We start from the raw sequence: 18,882 nt of genomic DNA, 5'->3' as shown, positions 1-18,882 counted from the left end.
AGACCACACACTTCACATGCCACCACAGCAGAACTTCAGAGACTGGATCTCACCACCGTACGGCATCCTCCTTACAGTCCAGATTTAGCATTGTCTGACTTCCATCTGTTCCCGATAATGAAAGAAGATCTGCGGGGACATCATTATGCTTCTGATGAAGACATTGAGAGAACTGTAAGACGCTAGTTGCGGAAACAGAGTGTCGACTTCTTCCGTAACGGCTTCAGAAAACTTGTTCATCGTTGGCAGAAATGTATCCAATTGTCTGGTGATTATGTGGAAAAGTGAATAGTGGTAGTTAAAGAGCACATTCTAAAGATTATTTCTGTGTTTGATTTATTAAAATATTCCCATCCAAATCCAAGTAACGAAGGTAGAGGCATTACTTTTCATTCAACCCTCGTATATCATACATTTTTCCCAAAATAGAACTTAAAGCACCTTACAGTAGAAGATACACATCCTCCTACACTGATATATCATTGTCTTCATCATCATCCCCCCCCCAAAAAAAAAGCTCTGTGACTCAAAAAGCACAACAGAATTTAAAATATACACAAGGTGAACTTAAAAATAGAATTATACCATTATAGTGCTATATAACTGCCAGGACAACATCCTATGGAATCATGGGATTTGTAATTTATGGAAGGGCATTTAGCATTCTCAGCCAGGAAGCTCTTGGGCCTCACTAAACTACAAACTCTAGAATCCTACAAGTTGCTGCCATGGCAGTTAAAGTGGAATATAGTACTACAACTGTAGCGGAACCTTTGTGCTACGGTCCTTGTTGAGCGCAGTGGATGGATTGGAGACGGACAACTGGAATAATTCCAAGAAAGCAGTTTTATTCCGCTAATGGCCACTAGGGTTCCCCCTCGCACAAAATAAGTGCTTTCTCCAGGGAGAACCCCCAGTGGCGGGCTGAGTAAATATTTATACACACTACAGGGTTCGGGTTATGCCCGCCCACAAGCAAATTCATTGGCTTAGAGTTGTGACGCTGCCTGACTTGGACCCAATCAGTGCTGACCAGCGGGCCGGCCGCACTCTTTCTGTGCCATGCTCACAATCATTCAGAGCGCCTGCGTACGCATGCGCTGTTTGTTTATCTTTAGCTTTCATTTCTTCAGAAACACATGATTTCCCAGAAGTCACATGTTTCTGTGAGTTTATGCACCCGGGTTGCTAGCTGTCGCCATCTCTGCCCATATATGGTATTTCCTGGGGTTCTTTAACCTCCCGCCTCACTCCCCCATTTTCTTTTTGCGAAGCGCATGTACAGAAGCTGAAGCAAAGCATTATGGTTCCATCCAATCCCGCTTGGCTTGGAGTATGGCTATCTTTTCTCCAGGTAAAGATTGTGTGACACACCTAGTACACATTTGCATCATTATTGGAGTGCAGCACATAACTATGAGAACAATGAACAATCCTAAAATCCCTACCAACAATATGTCCTTCAACCATTCTATTGAGGGTAACCAGCTAGTCACCCAGGAGAAGGGAGACCAACCTTCTACCTCCTGGACATTATTGTAAATTAACTTTTGTAATGACTCGATGTCATCTTAAATAGTACTATTCAAGTTATGAAATTTCACTACACAACGCCCTCTGACCATGGCGCATAAACCCCCCCTGGCCGCCAGTAGGTAGTCAAGGGCCAGCTTATGCTGTAGGGCCATCTGGCTGATTTCTTCTACTTCAGACTGGATTTCCCGGAAAATTTTACCAGTGGCATTTATGGACTTTTCAAGGCGGCAAGTCAGGCCTAGAACACTTCTACGATTTGCTTGAGCTACAATCCCTGGGTAAGCACCCAGGGTCAACAAGCCTGTGATCAGGCCTCCTCCTACACGGGAGGCTTCTGAACCTGACAGGGCCTTGTTAATAATGACCTCATCCGAGCATTCTGGTCCTAGAGGGCCTGTTTGCACAATGTCCCGTTTCAGGCGCTGATGCCTTTTGTGTAAGACCTGAACTGGGAATGTCAAATAACCCACACCGACACACTGGTAGTTGCCGGGGTGATAATTTGTGGCCCATTTATCAAAGAAAAACCATAGATTTGGATCCCTAATTTGCCATAACGGACAGAGGCTTTTACCTAGGCTCAGTTGGGTTAATTGTTGCAGTATGTTCATATATTAATGCTACCTCTTTCCCGTGCTGCTCAAACATATAATTGGCATGTTCTTTTATCCAATTCCCATGTGCTCTTTTTCCAACAGAGAGAATAAAACTCAGCACAAATAATATACCAAACACAGTGCGCTTTCCTCCCCTCCTCATAACTTGTCTCCCACTTTTTCCTCTCAAAATGTCTAGCCACCATCTCCCGGAGAGCGCCTTTGTTGGGCCATGCTGCGACATACTTGACCACCGACGCTCCGTTGCACCCGAAGGGATCAGCTTCATGGCCTTGTTGACCCCTTAGGGAGTTGCCGGATGATCCTGAGTCTCAGGTCCTCACCAGGAATTCGCTCCGTCCGCCACTCCTCAGGTGCTAGTTTTACACAGGTGTAATGTATCCACGGCTTAATCTCCTTCACCTTCACTGCAGTGGGGGTAGACAGGAGCACAACATAGGGTCCTCGCCACTTGGGTCCCAATGGCTCAATCTTCCAATCCTTGACCAGAACCTCGTCACCTGGTGAAAAACAATGTAGAGGTGTGGTAGGGAATGGTGGGTTCAATTCAGAAATGTATTTTTCTAACTGCTGCAATTGTCTGCCCAAAGCCTGAACCTGGGCCAATGTCTGTTTCTCTCCTATGAGGTGTTGCTCAGCTCCTGTCTCTAAGGCTCCCTTCAAGCTCAAAGGGGGTCGTCCATAGAGTCTTTCAAAAGGGGAGAGTCCTGTCCGTTTGTGTGGTGTACATCTGATTCCTAATAATGCCATGGGCAAAACCACCGTCCACGGCAATCCTGTCTCTTGGCAAAGTTTCCCAAGCTGAGCCTTTAATGTCCTATTCATTCTTTCCACTTTTCCAGAAGATTGGGGTCTATATGCACAATGTAACTTCCATTTTATGCCCAAAATTCTACATAATCCTTGCACGGCCTGTTGAATATATGCGGGGCCATTATCTGATCCAATTTCTAAGGGTATGCCAAATCTGGGAATAACATCTTTCATTAGAGCTCTTGACACCTCCACAGCCTTCTCAGTCCTTGTAGGGTAAGCCTCCACCCATCCTGTGTATGTGTCCACGAACACCAGTAAATATTTGTATCCTTTGTATGGGGGCATTTCTGTAAAGTCAGTGACTAAAGCTTCAAAGGGTACCCCACCCACATGTTGGACTCCTGGTGGCTTGAGGGGTCCTTCTCTGGGGTTATTTTTTATACATGTCCAGCATCTTCGGGCTGCTGCTGCCGTTAGGCTATGTAATCCATCGATATACAACTGTCGTCCTAGCAGATTTGCCAATGCCATTTTTCCTAAATGTGTATTTTGGTGCATGTGTTGGACTATGTGCCATGCCAAGTCCTTAGGGACGTAGACACGGGCGTCTGGCATCACTATGAGTTCTCCTGACCACTGACCCTTCTCCTTTAAGGCCCATTCTTCTTCCTCTGGTGTATATGTAATGTTATGTTCAGTTAATTCTACCTGTAGGGCCATTACCTGATGTTCAATATAGGGCAGCCTAGCTGCCTCTTTGGCTGCCAGATCAGCCTGCCTATTTCCTTGCACTACGGGATCGTCTCCACGTTGGTGCCCTTTACAATGCATCAAAGCCACCTGCCTTGGCTTCCAAACCGCCTCCAGGAGATCCACAATCTCTCCAGCATGTTTCACGCACTTTCCTCCAGACGTGAGGAGCCCGCGCTCCTTGTACAGTGCTCCGTGTGCGTGGAGGGTAGTGAAGGCATATTTTGAGTCTGTGTAGACGTTAACCCGCTTTCCGCTTGACAATTCCAACGCTCGGGTCAGGGCAATCAATTCGGCCTTCTGGGCAGAAGTCCCCGGGGGCAGTGACCCTGCTTCCAGCGTCTCTCCCCCCCACCGGACAACCGCATAACCTGAGTGTCTTTGATTATTTTCCATAAAGGAGCTTCCATCTGTGAACAGAGTGTCGTCCACCTTAGTTAGTGGCACATCCTTCAAATCCGGTCGACTGGAGAATACCTCATCCATCACCTGGGCACACTGATGGATCTTGGTGTCTCCTGGAGTCGGGAGCAAGGTGGCCGGATTCAGAGTGGAGCAAGTCTCCAGGGTCACCAGTGGGTTGTCACACAACAATCCCTCATATTTCATTAACCTCTCACTTGTGAGCCAGCGCGGTCCCTTAGTGTCTAGCAGTGCCTTAACGCTATGGGGCACCTTAACTGTCAGTGGCTGTCCTAGGGTCAATTTATTCGCTTCTTTGATTAAATCTACTGATGCTGCCACAGCCCTCAGGCAAGGTGGCAATCCACGAGCCACTGTGTCCAATTGCTTTGACAAGTAGGCAATCGGCCTTTGCCATGAACCTAGTGGTTGGGTCAATACTCCAACCGCTGTCCCTTCCCGCTCTGCAGCGAACAGAGTGAATGGTTTTTCCAAATCGGGCAGTCCTAATGCTGGAGATGACATCAAAGCTTCTTTTAATGCCTTAAATGCCTGTTGACATTCTTCTGTCCACTCAAATGGATCTTCTCTTCCACCTCTCGTAGCCTGGTACAGTGGCTTAGCCAACACGGCGTAGTTGGGGATCCACTGTCTGCAATATCCTGCTGATCCCAAAAATTCCCGCACCTGTCGCCGGGTACTGGGAGTGGGGATGGCACAAACAACTTCCTTTCTTTCAGCTCCTAACATCTTCTTTCCTTCGGTCAGATGGAACCCCAAATATTTCACCGTGGGACAGCACAACTGGGCCTTTTTCCTTGATACTTTGTAACCCTTTATTTCTAATTCCTTGAGTAGCCTCAAAGTATGGTCTCTACTGCCCTCTAGTGTCCGGCAAGCGACAAGCAGATCATCTACATACTGAAGCCAAATTCCCTCTTCCTTAGGTATTACAAAATCCTGTAAGTCTTTGGCCAGGGCTTGACCAAAAATGGTCGGGCTGTCCCGGAACCCCTGAGGAAGGCGTGTCCAAACATACTGGGTCCTTTGCCCTGACTGCTGAGATTCCCACTGGAAAGCAAAGATCGGTTGGGATACAGGGGCTAATCGAATGCAAAAGAATGCATCCTTTAAATCCAATACAGTAAACCATTTGGCAAATGCTGGTACTAGACTCATCATGATGTATGGATTAGGCACTACTGGGGTTAGGGGAACGGTGACTTGATTTACAGCCCGCAAATCTTGAACTGGGCAATATTCTCCTTGTCCTCCAGGTTTCTTGACTGGGAGCAGGGGCGTGTTCCACGGGGAACTGCATGGTATCAATATCCCATGCTGCAGAAGTCGCTCTAGATGCTTTCTGATCCCCTGCACCGCCTCTCGACTGACGGGATACTGTGGCTTACATATGGGTCCCATTCCTCTTTTCACTTCCACCACCACCGGTGGAACATATTTAGCTAATCCTGGAGGATTATCTTCTGCCCACACTAAAGGAGTCTCATGCCATGGCCATTGTATTTCTTCAGTAAAAATCCTAACTTGAAACAGTCTCCATTCCTCTTCCATGGGAAATGATAGTTCCATTTGTCCATTCTTCATGAACTGGAGTTGTGCTTGTAATTTTGATAAAATGTCCCTTCCCAATAAAGGGACTGGGCAGTCTGGAAGATATAACATCTTATGCTTGACCTGATGTCCGGCCAGATTGCAGGTGCGTTCCTTGAGGAAGGGGCACTTCTGGGTCTTCCCAGACACCCCTATTACTTTCGTAGTTTCCCGAGTTGGTGGACTAATTTTTGTATTTACTACTGATTTTTCGGCACCTGTGTCCACTAAAAAGTCCAATTGTTGGTCCCCGATTTCAAGTGTGACCATCGGCTCCCCGGGGTCCAACAAAACAAGAGCCTGGCTTCCTCATTCCTCTCCTCCATCCATATCTTCCCATTCTTCTTCCATCACAGCTGCTGCAGCTATCACCTCTCTCGCAGGAAAAGGTACGTAGTTTCCACGTCCTCTTCCCCTTCCTGGGTTTCTTCCTCTCTCAGGCCTTCCTCTTTCTCTCAGTCCTTCCTGACTTCCTTCTCTTCCTTCTGGGCATTCACCTTTCCAGTGTCCAAACTTCTTACATTTAGCACATTGGTCTCGACCTAACCTCCGAGGGGGCCCTCTTCTTCCTCCTTGTCCCCCTCTGGCATATCCTCCTCTTCCTCTCTGTCCACTTGCACTTTGTTCCATCATGGTAACTAATGCTTGGTATTCCTGCTTCTTCTTCCTGTCCTTCTTCTCTTCTTCTACCTGGTCTCTTGCCATATAAACTTGATCTGCGAGTGCCAACAATTCATTCATAGTCTTTCCTAGAAATCCTGGTTGCTTTTGAATCTTTCTCCGGATGTCAGGAGCCGCTTGACTGATAAAAGACTGTTGAATCGCCCTCCTACCGTTTTCATCCTCCAAATTATACGGGCTATACTTTCTATATGCTGCCTCCAGCCTTTCCAAAAAGGCTGTTGGTGACTCAGATTTTTCCTGTACCACTCCCTGAATTTTTATAATGTTGACGGGTCGCGGCGGGCCCCTCTTTACCGCTTCTACCAATATACGCTGGAATCCTCTCAGTCTCTGCAAATGTCCTTCTTCTGCGGTGTCCCATTGGGGATCTATTTCCACAGGAAACCTCTGTGCTCCCCACTCGGCTGCATCACCATCTTGTGGGGCCCCAACCTGGGCTATGGCTACCCCATTATTCAACACTGCTTTTCTCTCTTCTGATGTGAACAACATATTCAACAATTGTCTGCAATCTTGCCAGGTGGGATTATGGGTTGCCATAATCCCTTCCAATAGCCTAGCCATAGCTTGGGGTTCTTCACTATAAGGTGGAGTATTATTTTTCCAGTTCAAAATGTCACTACTACTGAAAGGCACTACCTGGTATGCTTGAACTATCTCATTCCTGTTGTTTATCACAGGCACCGTTCTTAAGGGCATCTGGAGGGCCGGGCCAGTCGGTGAATCACCAGGCCACACCGGAGCTCCATGTCTCCGAGTTTGTGCCGGAGAAGCATCACTGGGCATCCGTTGTGACCTCTTCTTTTCCTTTGTTTCCTCCTGATATTTTTCTAGGCTAGGATAGTGTTTCTTGGCCGCTTTGGTTGACTCTGGAGAGTAGGGTGGGGGTCTCGTTTCTAGTGTAGGTGCACCGGGGGCTGTTCCCTGGGGTGGGGGGGGCGGTGGCAAGGGTGGCGGCAATCATTCCTGTTGTCTAGCCTGTACACTCAACTGTAAATCTGGGTAGTCCTCCTCATTGGATTGGAAAACTTCCTTCTTTTTCCCTTCCTTCTTCACCACCATACATTTGCCATTCCTGCACTGTCGAACCCAACCTGGATCTTCTCTAACTACCCGTTCCCAAGTAGCAATATAGACCCACTGGTTCGGATGATTCACAGCACAATATTCTTCCACTGTTCGGATCAGTTTCAGATCCCACGTTCCTTCTACTTGCCAACCTAACCCAAACTCTGGCCATTCTCCCTGACACAAATTCCTCAGTCTATAATCTCTCAGGTCCCTTGGGTTGCCTGCTACGGCTCTGATAGCAAAAGAGCCAAAATTATCTAAGATGCATTGTAAGGGAGTGGAGCTCTTTGAATTTTTCCCTCCCATCCTGCCTAATAGAGGGGACTGTCCTGGCCTGGGCACCCGGCCACTCAACGGCATGCGTCAGGAAACACAAGACAGAGCCCCTTTCTACCTCCCTGGGAACTTTTTTGTGTCCCTCCCGGCGCTGGTGTTCCCTTAATGTCTCATGCAACCACTATACTTGCCAGATTTCTGTAGACTTCAGACCAACCTTCGCCCCTGGGCTTTTTCCCTGGATCCTTTTCCTCCTGGCTGGTTTCTATGGAACCTCGCTGGTGTTGCAGCTCCCACCGTCAGTCGGCGTTGGCATCAGAGGCAAGCACCGCAGCCGGTCTTGCAATATTCAGGGGCCCCTTCTCGTCTCACGGTAGTTGCCTCAGGCCCCCACCGCTGAGTTGGGGCCGTCCCGCCAACGGGATCCGTCTCCAACCTCCTGGCCCGTCTTATAGGAAATCACGTCGGGGTCACCAGAAAATGTAGTGGAACCTTTGTGCTACGGTCCTTGTTGAGCGCAGTGGATGGATTGGAGACGGACAACTGGAATAATTCCAAGAAAGCAGTTTTATTCCGCTAATGGCCACTAGGGTTCCCCCTCGCACAAAATAAGTGCTTTCTCCAGGGAGAACCCCCAGTGGCGGGCTGAGTAAATATTTATACACACTACAGGGTTCGGGTTATGCCCGCCCACAAGCAAATTCATTGGCTTAGAGTTGTGACGCTGCCTGACTTGGACCCAATCAGTGCTGACCAGCGGGCCGGCCGCACTCTTTCTGTGCCGTGCTCACAATCATTCAGAGCGCCTGCGTACGCATGCGCTGTTTGTTTATCTTTAGCTTTCATTTCTTCAGAAACACATGATTTCCCAGAAGTCACATGTTTCTGTGAGTTTATGCACCCGGGTTGCTAGCTGTCGCCATCTCTGCCCATATATGGTATTTCCTGGGGTTCTTTAACCTCCCGCCTCACAACATGCTGGTATGATAAGGGTTTAAGTTAAAACAAAATATCTAAAATACTGTGTGAAATCTAGGTTTTGCCAATGAAGGGAAGTGGTTTTAAGTAGTCTGCACTATTGTTCAACTTTAAATGGCATGGTTCTGGAATTAGTAGTTTATGGAGCACCATTTAGAATTCTCAGCCAGAGGACTCCAGTTGTCATGCTAAGCTACAAATCCCAGGATTCTATATGTAAGAATATTAATTAAAGTGGAATAATGTTGCTATAACTGTATGGTGTAAAATGGTTCCTTTTTTCCACCAGTGCTTTGGAGATGGTACTTAATTCAAGAGCTTTATTCAGTGTCAACCTCCCTACTTGAAACCCTCTTTCCCACCCCTGTTCTGGGATGTGGGATAGGTGCATTGCTCCCTGGACTAAGAACTCTATCGCCAAATTTCATTTAGGGGGTGGGATTCTTGTTTGCGGAGCAATGACCCTCTTTCTCTTCCATGTAGCTAGAACCTCACCTTTGCCCCTTATTTGGGTGACTGGGCTTCCAGGAAAGAGGGGCTGAATGGGAGAATCATTACTGGTTGGATGGTGAACCCTGGGCAAAGGGGTGTTTCTGTTTAAGTTGAATGATTTGTGGGTGTGGGTGGTACCTGCTTCTTGCTAAAGTTACTCACTGCAACATACCTTGGGATCATCTTCAAGGCTAGATCCCCCAGGGCTGCAATTAGTTTAACCCTGGTGCTGGCAGGACTGCTGACTGAAAGGTTGGTGGTTTGAATCGCTCCTGACACACACAAAAAAATCTTCAAGGCTGTAGATTCTCTGAGACAGGGAAGCTCCTCCCCCTGAGAGTCTCACCTGGAATCCTACAGTAGATACAAGGTCATAAGCTGGACTTCTCATCCTGCAACTCCTGGAAATTCACATTTATGATAGTTAACAACTGCCTATCCCCCCTCCCCCAGTAGCCCACTTGACAGAGCCCCAACTCAAGGATTTCCAAGGAGCTGGAGATGGGAAATGACTGCAGTGCTCTCCTGGTGCCAGGGTGCATTGAGATACGTTGTTGTAGCAGGACCCCCATGACTAGGGTGAATGATGTGGATGTAACTTCCATTCTGCAGGGTCATTGAAACACTTTGAGTGGGTACTACCGGGTTAAAAATGTTTGTGGGGGGGGGGTGGCATTATCACATATAACTTTAACAAATCCATCACCTGAAAATTCAGGTTGCAGCCATAACATTTTAATTTCTTTATGTTGCTTGCTAGTGTTTTATTGGCTGGTTCTTATTCTCTGTTGCCTAAAGTCTTTATGCTACTTATCTATTTTTATGTTTTAGTGTTTAAGATAATATTTTTAGTGCAAATCACTCCAAAAATTGTATCATGATGCAGAATATAAATGTTAATTGCTATGAATAAATGCATGATACAAAGAAAATTGTGCATTACACAACTATATATGTTGCTTGTAATAGTTATACCATTATATATCGCACATCTCCCCGAAGAGTGAGATGTTTTTAGTACAGTGCTAAATAATGTTCAATATAATACAATATAACTAGGAATCCAATTAATTAATTTAAGATTCAGAAACACTGTAACCCTATACAGTGCTTTAATCTTTTGCAGATAGCAGAAGGCTGAGACCTCAGTCTCCGTTAAAATTATATCAAAAATTTGAGATCATTTTGAATACATTCCTGTCCAAGGCCATGTACAAGATGAGAAGTACTCTCTAGTTCTGTGCGTAATCTGCAAAGACTGTCAGGCAAAGGCCCAAACAGAAGAGGCACCAGCAGAATACTAAATGAAACTCAGCTTTATTCATAGACTGGCATGCAAAAAATGCTGTGATGTTATTTTCTTCACTGACAGCACATTAGAAGAAATGAAGCATTTGAATTATTTTTGAGTAGACAGGCTAACAAACAAGCTAATTGCAATTCTTTGCAGTTTATGTTCTTTGCAGTTTATGTTGCCAGCATAAATTGTCACATACAAAAAAAGAGAGTTACAAGCTAGAAAATTAAATTGGATGAGACAAGGAATGTTTTAAATTTTCACAAATGTTTTGGGCTTTGGGGGAAAAAATCAGTTGTTTTTTTTTTCAAAGATTGGTGCTAAGTTACAAACTTTGACAGAAGCACTCTGCGAATCCTGAATGGAGTTTTGGCTTTGTTTCAGATTCTAAACAAAGATCTCTATAATGCCATTGCTGCAACATGATAATATGAAAAACCATAGGCATAAGAGAAAGCACTGGGAGATCCTTGGAAAGGCTTCCAATGGCAAGAAAACAGAAGTAATGATTATGCTGGATTTTGGTTATTCATTTAGAGTAATTTTTCTGAAATCAGTGATATTTACCTCAGAGGGCCTGCCTATACTGGCCTAAAACCCTGAGTTCAACCAATATCCTCAATATCTAGATAATGTTCAGAGACTTCTAGTCCAAGTTACAAGAAGTTGGGAAATGTTCCAGGGTTTCAGTGAAACTCCAGAGCAGCCCCTTGCTTTGGGGTTAGTGTAGACAGCTGGAACAGCTCTAATCAGAATCTGTCCATTGTCCACATGTCCTGCCACTCACTTTTCCTTATGCTCCTCGGCGTGTGGTCGCTCTCTCATTGCCATGGCTGATGGCCACCAAGTTCCAGAGAGCTCCTGGGTTTCTGACATCAGCAAAGGCACTGATCTGCCTTGAAGGCGCATGACTTGTCCAAGGTCAACTAGTCAGTATCCACAGCTAAGGAGAGGTTTGAACCCTAATATCCAGAGTTACAAGCCCTGGCCCTCGAGCATGCTAACTGGAAGTCAGCTGTCACCAAAAGTGTTATGGGTCTGGAAGAAGCACAAATAGAGGGCAACAGGGAGAGATGTGCCAAGAGGAAGGCGCATCAAGCAATCACTTGTCAGGATCGCCTTCCATCTGGAAATGTATGCCCTCAATTTGAAAGACCATGCAGATCCAGAATAGACCTCTACAGTCACTTATGAAATCACCACTAAAACTCTACCCTTGGAAGACAAACATACTCAGCTACTAATGATTGCCAAAAGATAGATGGACGGAATCTAACATGCAAACCACTATACCATGCAGGCTCTACTCCACACACACACAGCAACTAGAAATCCCCCAGCCCTCCCTGGCTACCTTTTATGCCCCCACAACATGGCCAGTTCCGAGTTCCTGGAGAGTAGAGAGGATTAACCATCCAGCCCTATTCCTGAAGCAGGACACAATGTCGTGTTTCTACATGAAAATTGTGTGGGATTTTTACAATCCCTCACATTTTTCTTGATATTCTCATGAGCTTCTTTGATCACTGGATTTTGCACAAAATATTATACACAAAACCTTTTTTCAAAACAGTTTTAATGTGCAGAAACTCAATTGTTTTTGAACAAGAATCCTTGTTTTTGGAAAACTTATGTTGTTGTTTTAATCTCATTGCTCTTTGTTGTGCAAAAAAGAGGGAACTTTGCATTAAAATGTTATAACTGTAAACAGCACTTTTTGTATGAAATATATGGATTAAACCCATGTTTATTTCTGCACATAATAAATTCTGGAAAAAATTCAAGGCAAGACATTTTGCCAGGCAAGAAAGGAACAGGTGGAAAACTGCAGAAATTATTGTTCTCACAGGCAAGGAGGAAATGGTTAAATATTTATATCCCCCCCCTTTGAATATCTTTACTCAAATCCAAATTTTGTTCATTCTTTAAACATAACATGCAAGCGTAACTATATTTTGAGAAGCTATTACTGAGCACTACAAATATGAACACCATAAGCATTGTAAATATTTTCTTTTTAAAGGAAAGCCATAAGCCTTCATACGCCTACAGATGGAAGTAACAGGGTAGACAGAAGGAAAGGAAATGCTGAGAAACATGTACACAGAATGAAGTATGGACTGAAATAAGGAAAGGAAGGCCAGGGAGAACTACAAGCTTCATTACATTCTTTCCCAATTCCTGACTCTACCGGTCTCACTAGCCATCTTTTATAAGTCATGATATTCCAATCCAAAAGCAATGATCCTATTGAAATGGAATCGGTGCTTAAGAAAAAATTACATTACATTTAGAAAAGACATAGTTCAGCATCGTTTCAAAACAAAAAGAAAAATGAACCTGTGCTACATTCCGCAGTTATGAATGATTCTATATTTAGGATGTGTGGCATTACACTACACAGCACCAAGAGGCAAACTGAAGACTTTGCTTGAACATATTTTCCATGTTATAGATAAGAAAAAATATTTTTGGTCATCCACCAAGTCTATTTTAGTAATGGTATCAGACATACTAGTGCACTAGCTAATACCTTCAGAAAGTCTTTTCCCTAAGCCTTTAGCCACACTTAACTATGCTGGGTCCTTCATGATACACAAAGTGTATCTACACTGTAAAATTAATGTTTGACACCACTTTAATTGCCATCATGCACTGGAATCATGAGAATTGTGGTTTTGTGAGGTCTTTAGATTGCTCTGCCAAAGAGTTCTTCTTCCTCACCAAACTACAAATCCCAGGATTCCATAGAATCGTATCATTGCAGTTAAAGTGGTATCAAACTGCATTCATTCTGCAGTGTGGGTGTACCCTTAGTTGTAAGTGAATTAATGTAATATTTTGTCTGTATGTAATATTTGACCAATTATTCATTAAATTAATTGGTTTGAGGTTAGGCTGGTAAACCCTTTTGGTTAATATGGCAATACAGTAGACTGCCCTTGGTTTTGCCTGTAGATCATGAGACAGCAACGTTGCGCTAGAGAGTCAAGCCTAACTATGTCTCCTAGCACCTGTCCCATCTAACTACAAAATCTTATTCTTTGTGACAACTATGGAAATGCAGGGTCTCTAGAAGAACACATATTTTATTATCACAATTTTACCTTTGTAAGACATCCAGAGTAGCTGACAATAAACAAAATTAATACACAAGAAATAAACCCCAACTTAGCTCTGTGTGGGATTCAAGGTGTTACTAGGAGGCTAGTAACCAACTGTTGGCCTGAATCCAGCACTGCAGCAAACTGCCTGGGAATGACTGGTCATGCTCCATTTAGCTAACTTTAGAACCTGCCAGACAAATTTTAGGCAGAAGGCAAACTTTGACCTGACTTTTAAAACATATTTGGGGACAAGCTTTTCCTTCAGATATTCATTTTTTCCTTGAATTATCTGACCCGGCCCATCACAAATAAAAGGAAATGTAAGAGCAGGAAGCGTTGTGGTACTGAAAGAGTTTGCTACTTGGCCATGGGTTGGTCACAGACAGCTCAAATTATGTATTTGTCCACTGCACAGGCCCATTTATCCCACCTTTGCAACTGCTGTTGCAAATACTCAGATAAACTCCGGGGAAGTGCAATTATTATTTAAAAGAAACTCAACAGTACCCTACACACCTTGTTTTAAGCAAAAAAAATGGTTTGTGTTGCTTTCTGCCCAATTTCAGTAGTGCTAAGCAGCAGTGGTACATATAGCAGAGCTCACAGTGGATTCCAGTGGGGATATATTAGTTCCCAAACAAATGGGTTCTCTCAAAAGTTGCCTATTTCTACACTAGCAGGTCTGTCTAAACAGCTTTTCATATAAACATGTAGGCCATTTCTATTACAATTTGTAGTCTTTTTATAGAGAAAGATGACAGGATTATGCCAATAGGCCGTGGAATTATTATTCAATCTTCAGGTTTCTTGGGAGGCAAACCAGATACTCATCATATTTTGTTCACAATGAAGGGGAAGCGGTGGTGCAATGGTTATTAAACCCGTATGCTACTGAACAGTTGACCTGAAGGTTGGCAGTTCGAATCTGTGGGATAGATGAGCTCCTGCTGTTAGCCCTAGCTCCTGCCAACCTAGTTTGAAAACATGCAAATGTGAGTAGATGAATATGTACCACTTCAGCGGGAAAAGGCAAAAACAGCTCCAAGCAGTCATGCTGGCCACTTTACCAGGAGGTGACAATGCAGGCTCCCCAGCTTGGAAATGGAGAAGAGCACCTCCCCAGAGCCAGAAATGAGCCCTGCCTCCAGAAGCTGGAAATAAAAGGAGAAGCCTTTGCCTTTGTTTGTGTTGTGTGTCTCATTCTATGTTGATTATAACAAGGCATTGAATGTTTTCCTGTGACTGCTTTATATACTGTAATCCGCTCAGTCTCTTTGGGGAGAAAGGCGGAATATAAAGTGTATTATTATTATTATTATTATTATTATTATTATTATTATTATTATTATTATTTTATTAGATCACCACTTTGGCCTAGAAGCCCTGGTTAAATACAAATTGATTGTTTTAAGTAATAGCGTTCCTTTACTATGTAAGTTATCCTTGTATCGAAGGGATCTATAGTTGTAAGCTCATTTGCATGAATATTTCTTTGAATTGTGTAATAATAAATCTTTGTGCTATCCATTAAAATACCACACTATCACTATGCTCACTGTTCTGCTTGTTTTCCAATTTTCTTACACACATATATTGCATTTAGCATAATTTGTTTTATGATTTCTCGTTGGAAAGTAAACACAGAATTCATTTGAAAATCTTATTCTTTGGCTCAACTTAATTCTGAGGAAAACAATTTAGACATAGGAAATATATATACACTTTCAAACATTTGGTTGAAATTTTAGTGTTTCCTTTTTACCATGAAAAGCATTCTACCAAAAGCCTCCATACAGAATTCCTAACTCATCCTTTTCATATACCGTATATATTCGAGTGTAAGCCGACCCGAATATAAGCCGAGGCACCTAATTTTACCACAAAAAAAAAAACTGGGAAAACATTGACTCCAGTATAAGCTGAGTGTGGTAACTTTCAGAAATAAAAATAGATACCAATAAAATTACATTAATTGACGCATCAGTAGATTAAATGTTTTTGAATATTTACATAAAGCTCAAATTTAAGATAAAATTGTCAAACTCTGATCAAATCATTATTCTCATCTTCTTCAATGTAAATGTGCTTATATATCCTTTTAATAATAATAGAGTAAAATAATACATGTAATAATAATAATAAATAGAGCAAAATAATACATGCAATAATAATAATATCAGAGTGAAATAATAAATGTATTATTAATAATAATAATAAAAATAGAGTAAAATAAATGTAATAGTAGCAACAATAATAGAGAAAAATAATAAACGTAATAATACCAATAATAATAGAGAAAAATAATAAATGTACCATATATTCTCGAGTATAAACTGACCCAAATATAAGCCAACCAGGACCCTCACCCGAGTATAAGCCGGGGGGGGGGGGGGGAAGGGGGCTTTTTCAGTCTTAAAAAAAGGGCTGAAAAACTAGGCTTATACTCGAGGATATACAGTAAGTGTTTGCGCAAATCTTTTTTGCTTTAGAAACAAAACTATTGCCACAGTCTTACTAAACATCTTATCTCCAACAATTGGCATTACAAACAACACATTGCATAACCCTCAATTGTCTCAATTTGTCAGGGATAGTCCTCTGCCATCCCTAGCTGCATTTTTATGGCTCAATTTCTCTTTCTTCCACTTTCCCTCTTGTTCTCAGCAACTATTATAGCAGGAAAAAGAAAACTGCCCTTCCCAGTAGCCTCAGACAAAAACAAACAGTAGCAATATTGCTTAGCTTATGGGTTCTTCCTCGATAATTTTTGCCATCTTGAAAACACCTTGATGTTGTCAAGGTGTCTTGATGTTCATCTGTGAAATGTTGAAGGATGTGACACTGTGTGGAGTAATGTTTCTATCCCACTCTTGATATTCCACCCTATACAGTGGGATCTCAGGATGACATGCAAGTAAAAACAATTGGATTCCCTAAAAGCATTAGATCCTATCTGATCTTAGAAACTAAGCAGTGTCAGCTCTGATTAGTACTTGGATGGGAGATCACCAATGAATATCAAGTACTCTTGGCTATATTTCAGAGGAAAGAACTGGGAAAACCACATCTGAGTATTCCTTGCCCAAGAAAAACCTTTGAGGTCCATGGTGTCACGGTAAATTGACAGGTTATTTAAAGACACATAAACACATTGACCATAAAGCTCTGTCAGCTCATTTATGCTGGACTTTTGGTTCCACTCCAGCACAATTCAGCTTGATGGTACATTCTTGTAGCCGGGGGGGGGGGGACAGGGGGGACGGGGCGACCCAGAAATCATCTGACTTCAGTTTATGAACCTGGGAGAAGGGAGCAGACGTTACTCTCCCAGGTCTCCAGCAAGTACACTGGAAGGACACTATTGTACACTTGAGGTCTAATAGATTAATGGCTGGATATTGCCTGGGATCTGACCTCACTCCAGTTACACTGGACACTAATTGTGTCCTTTCACTGAGAAGTTATTACATCAACATATCTTGCCTACAGGATTCCGGTTTTAGTGTGCATTACCTATGTGTACATTCAAAAGATTATTTCATTTGCTTTTCCCAACACTCTATTTGACTATCAATCAAAAATTAATAGTACAGTTTATACAAATGTAAATTTTAACTATTTTAATATTTATTTCTCCTATTTAATGTATGCTACTCCAAGAACTTTAGATACAGGACAGCACTGAATAATAAAATAATGAATAAATAAATCTCTGAACAATTAAAATCCTTTGTCATTGGCATGTTCATTAAAATGCAAATAAAGAAAATAACTTCTGGTTAGCTGTTTTCTTGCTTGACTTTGTTTCTTTCATTCCAGATAGAATAAGATGTGCTCTAGAATTGCATTATTGGAGATCAATATTAACTCACATCAGTGGTGATTCAGCATTTGAAGAAGTTTAACACTCATAGCTTTTCAGGGCATTTGCTTTTAGGGATCTTATGATTTCACCCACACTATGTTTTAATTGTGCTGCATACCTTAGCAGCTGTCTAATTCAAACACCAGTACATTTGCTTGTCCTTGTAATCTCCTTTCTCTTAAAAAACCCCTTGAAAAGTACATTGTGAATCTAATAATTACACATTTATTTTAGAAAAAAGTTACAGCAATATAATATACCAAAAAAAGATCATGTCCATGACAATATTTGCTTCATTCTTATTTCCATACACTTCCGTGCATGCAATATAGCAAAAGGGTTATCTTTTCCTCATGTCAGTATATCTTTCTTACAGGTAGCATATCATCATAGTGTACTTCCAGTGGACTTGCTGGAGACCTGGGAGAGTGAGTTCTGCTGGTAAAGCAGGGCTTTTTATCAAATCCTATGGTTCCCCAGTCATAATACAGTAGAGTCTCACTTATCCAACATAAATGGGCCAGCAGAACATTGGATAAGCAAAAATGTTGGATAATAAGGAGGGATTAAGGAAAAACATATTAAATATCAAATTACCTTATTTTACAAATTAAGCATCAAAACATCATGTTTTACAAAAAAATCTACAGAAAAAGCAGTTCAATACACAGTAACATTATGTAGTAATTACTGTATTTACGAACTTAGCACCAAAACATCGCAATGTATTGAAAACATTGATTACAAAAACATTGGCTATTAACACATTGACTAAAATAGTATTGCATAAAATGAATTTATAGTAACAACATTGTTGGAAGTTAAATCCGTAAAAAGTTCAGACCTTGCTGTCTAGAGAAACAGCTATGGATCTGGGCGGGAGGCAGACTGCGTTGGATAATCCAGAACATTAGATAAGCAATGGTTGAATAAGCAAGAGTCTTCTGTAGTTTCAAGCACACAATTTCTCTGTAAGTAAAGGAGTCCAGTGTGATTTTTAACCACATTTATCTTCATAAAAACGGCATGAGAACATCATAGGCTGTTGGCTTCTGTCAATGTCTAAAATATATTTAGCTGAAATTAGACATCATTGAAACTTACAGGCTTAAGGTATTTTTAAGCATGTCCTGGAAGAACCACAGATCCTGTTCATTTTTAAATTCAGAAGGAACAAAATCCAGTGCAAGTTCTTAAAGACCATGAGCCCTGCTAGATTGGACCCAAAACCTACCTTGCATTCTGTTCCCATTGTAAGCAACTCAATGGAAAGCCCACATGCAGGGGATGTGCAGGACAGCAGCCTCCTGCCTATATTCCTTAGCAGTAGGTAGTGGAGTTAATATATTGTGCCTACTGCCTAGTAACCAGTTTACAGCCCTACCTTCCATGAATCTGTTGAATCTCATTTGAAGCCATTCAACTGTTCAACTTTATTTC

Source organism: Anolis carolinensis, chromosome 1 (genome assembly GCF_035594765.1).
Source record: "Anolis carolinensis isolate JA03-04 chromosome 1, rAnoCar3.1.pri, whole genome shotgun sequence".
Lineage (NCBI taxonomy): Eukaryota > Metazoa > Chordata > Lepidosauria > Squamata > Dactyloidae > Anolis > Anolis carolinensis.
This window is presented reverse-complemented; position numbering follows the sequence as displayed.